Source organism: Manacus candei, unplaced genomic scaffold, assembly GCF_025592945.1.
Source record: "Manacus candei isolate 608988 ecotype Guabito, Panama unplaced genomic scaffold, ASM2559294v1 h1tg000011l, whole genome shotgun sequence".
In the NCBI taxonomy this organism is placed as follows: domain Eukaryota; kingdom Metazoa; phylum Chordata; class Aves; order Passeriformes; family Pipridae; genus Manacus; species Manacus candei.
Genome location: NW_026138059.1, coordinates 26401316 through 26405644, shown reverse-complemented (window position 1 = coordinate 26405644; position 4329 = coordinate 26401316).

The following is a 4329-nucleotide window of genomic DNA, read 5'->3' as shown; positions in this document are numbered from 1 at the left end:
TATTATTTTGTTATTATTATTGTTGTTGTTGTTGTTGTCACAGTTATAATATTTCAATTATTAAACTGTTCTTGCCCCAACCCACAAGTTTTACCTTTTTTTTCTGACTCTCCTCCCCATCGCATCAGAGGGGTGGGGAATGAGTGAGCAGCTGCATGGTACTTAGTTGTTGGCTGTGGTTAAACCACGACAGGAGCTGCCTTGCATCATGGGAGTCCTGCAGTTTACAATTGCTCAGGACAGCTTGAGGTTACCCAGACTTATGTCTTTATTGGCTCCCCAGAGCAAAGGCAACAACAGCACTGACAGAAAGAAGTCAGGAAGGTGTCATGCTGCAGCAGGAGAAACAAGCCAGACCTTGCAGAAATGTGCAGGCGAAGATCAAACAATTTTTCATGAAATCATGCCAGAGAAGTAGGGATATTTCTGTGCCAAAATAATGCAAACATGGTAAATGTTTGAGGAAGAATTGTGCTGGGTCATTCTGGGAGCTGGGTCAAAGCCAAAATCCACCTGTCTCACATTTCTAGTCTTCCCTGTTGCATCTTTGACGTAAGCAGAGCCTGAACTTAATTTGTGCTGGAAAGTCATAACTATTACTTCTAGTGCTTTTGCATTATAAAGTAATTTCTCATTCCACCACTGGGAAGCATTTGAAGAAATGTTTTTTGAAGAATTTTATTCCAAGGCTCATGTATTGGTCTACATGTATTTGTGTTTACAGAGCACTGAACTATATTTGCTTTGTTGCTTCATTATCAGAAATATTACCTTCTTGCAAAACAATACATGTTTGGGAAGGGATTTGGTGGGAGGGTGAGGTTGCTTAAAGTTCATTTTTTGCTCTTTTTACCAATTACTGCTGATGCTTGCTGTTTAAGCAAGTAGGCTGATTGAAAAAGGCAGCTCCTTTTTTCCATGTCCATAAGTGATCAAATGTCTTTTGGCAGTGGACTGCAAAGAGACAGCAAGGGCATAAAGTTAACAGCCAGGCACATACTGACTCACACCTCTTCTCCAGAGGGAATCTCCTTCTGAGCTCAAACAAGGTGAGGTTCAGCTCTGACTCAAAAATCTCTTGGTGGATGTCTGGGGATATTGCATATTCCCTGCCTTGCTTAGTATGTTTTTCCATAGCTGTGCGGTCTAGGATTCATAGTCCTTGTCTTGCCTGGACCACACCTGCAAAAACTGTCCTGATAGTATTTTTTTTCTTTTAGATGCAGATTATTTTAAGTTATAACATGAACCTAGAGCCAGCAGAAATGAACAATATTGGTGGGAATTTAAAGGAGGGTCAACAGCCAGTCAGTGAACGATTCAGAATTCATCCATGCCGTTCACTGTTCCTGGTTGTTCTCTCCTAAAAATTGTGTGCAGAGAATTTGATTCATTTATTTGTGTCGCCACCTTGGAATCAGAAATAGAGTCGTCATACCTCAAGCTTAATTAAGGTGACATTATTCTAGAGACATCTTTTTCCACCACCCCAGGCAGATGTATTCTTCCCCTGAGATGGTGCCTGTTCATTGAAAGCAGAGATGCTCCATGGCCTCAGTCCTGAAGAAGTCTTCCATCAAAACTCTCAGAGCATTCCTAAAGCAGTGGCTGTGGAGACCTTCTCACAGAGATGCTTTTTAATTGCTCATATCTATTTTCATAGATTCAGGGATCAAAGGGTGGGAGGAGCCATTGGATCATCTCTTTTGACCTCCTTGAGCCCTTAAATGCCATCACTTACCCTTGCATTGAACTCGTGTTTGGCTGTAGCATGTGTTTCAGTGGGAAAGCAAAGTTACCAAGGGACAGATAATTCAGCATTTCTTCTGGTGGTTCATCGCCTCTGCTGCTAGAAATATATGCTGCATTGTGGCAGTGCCCAAGGGGGCCATCTCAAGGCATGAGACCCCATTATGTTGGCCCCATTACACATAATTTCAAAAGACAGATATTGCCCCAGAGAACTTGGAGACTGTAAAGTATACGTGAAGCTTAATGTCATATAGAATATTGTGCAGTTGGTTTCAGGATGCTTGGCCAAGTGAGGAAAAAATTTAACGATATGGTGGCCCAAAGTACTTTAGATCCGAGAGCTGAAACGCATCAGGCAGGCATGAGGTTTGCACAGAGAGGGCAGTTGCTCTTAGCATGGTGGTATAAATCTAAATAAATAAATAGAGCATGAAGAAGAAATATAAAATAATAATAGACAGCAGAAAACTCAATCAAGTCCCTGAGAATTAAGGAGAAAAAGTAGCCTTGAGGAAAGCTAAACTCTCTGATCTTTTTCTGAGCTCCATGTGCTCGCATTGTCTTTGTAATGTGATAAATAATCAAAATAAACAGCAGACTTAAGTATTTTCAAAATGCTGGATAAAATCAGCTCCAACACACACAAAATATTAGTATTTCCTAGAATATACATTTATTAATCTGAATAGAAAGAATGGACTAAGCCAAATAACATAAATATGTCCTTCAATGCATGCTTGAGGGTAATTTAAGGTTTTATTTCATTCTTTTGTCCTCCGGGATATCACCTCATTTTTCTGAGCAATACTTCTCCCTTTTGGAGAGCCCTCAATACTGATTGGGATGTTTACATATTTTTCTCTCCTCTAGCATATCAATTGGATTTTCAAGGCAGTCTTTTTCCTTCAGACTCAGAGAAGAGTTAAATCCTTAAAATTGCATGGGCCTCATACTTCATTTGCATTACATTTTTACCTCTTAGGTGAAGGAAGTTTAGTGGACTACCTCCTGTATTATTCCAATCTGAGAAGAATGAGGCCTCTTGTTTTCTGGACTAACTCACCCATATAAGCTGATAATCGCTGGCTCTTGGGAAGAGCCAAACGTTACTGCTTAGAGTGAAAAGCTTTCAGCCTCTTGTGTTTTCCCCATGAAGCAGCACATTTTGCTGAATTTTGAGTTGATGCTGGCCTAGCTAATCAAGGCGCTAGGGCTACTGCAGCCAGTTATAATACACTCAGATCTCCCCAGGGGCTGGGTTGATGTAATGTGGTAAAGACATCAGGTATCTACCACCACCCACTTTCATCCTTCACCACTGTAAGTCACAACTCAAAGATCCAAACTGAATTAATGCTGAATTAGTTCCTGAAAAGCATCAATAGAAAGCTAAATTTGGTGAAAGTAGCTGCAAATTAGTTCACATGGTGTTGACATGGGCATATACAAAGGGTTCCAGTTCTGGGACTGTTTCTGCTTGGATTCAGCCTTCCAGACTGAGATGTGCATTTCTTGATCTATCACTGCTTGCTCAAATTGCTTCCTCTAAGTTTCCAATAGCTTGACAAAGGGTCTACATGGCCTTGTAGCAACCCCAGTCAGGCAGATACATATTCCCTTTGAGGCAGGTAACATCAGTACTATTGAAAAAGGATTATGCCATGAGACCAAGCAGATGCCAGGAAGTGGGGAATATCAATGCTAAGGGTAGTGTAGGCTGAGGCAGGAGCTTCAGCAGAAAATCTCTGGCCAGCTGCTATGCAGGAGGAGAAGCTCTTTGGTAATATTTCTTGATCAAACATGATGGATGTTCAGATGCTTTTACATACATCCACTTACCTTTGAAGTCAGAAACAATATTGAAGATGATCTGTAAACTGGCAGATACAAAAGGTTTGGGGAGCAACTGCCTGAAGGAAGCAACTGATAGACCTGCATTATCCAACACAACACAGTTCAGGAGATTCATTGGTGTGGAGGGTGTACATGAATGGTGCCTCTGATTAAATGTCCCCAGCTGTCTGTTAACCTAAGATGAAGATTAGCAGGTTGGCAGAGACATGCCAGATAGGCCTGGAAGAAGTCCATCTGGGCCTGTGAGTCAAGGATCAGCTCTGCCCAACATTATGCACTCTCCCCAACCATATACACCCTACTCAGCCCTATGCACACTACCCAACCCTAAATATTTTTTCCAAGGCTATCAGTGTGGCAGAGCATGATAGACTGGCTTTGTAGAAAAGCAACTTGGCTCTGGAAGTAAACAGCTGTTTGCAGTGATCTCTTCATTTCTACATGCTTTTTCTTAGCATTTCTCAGGCTCATTGCCCTCTGCAGTGGATGGGTGGAAGGTCTACGCTGAGACTTCTCTTTTTGTGTATGGGGCAGAGGATCTGGAGCAAGGGGCTGAGGGATGTCCTGTCAGACAGCCTGTGTGTACATGGCGTACAAGTGACCTGAATAAGACATTCAGAGCCACTCCTTCTCCTTCCAGGTGTCTTTACCTCAGTGGAACTCTAAAGAACTTGGTGGAGCTACATCTTTAACAACAAGGAGAGGCAGTCTGGACCCCTTGAG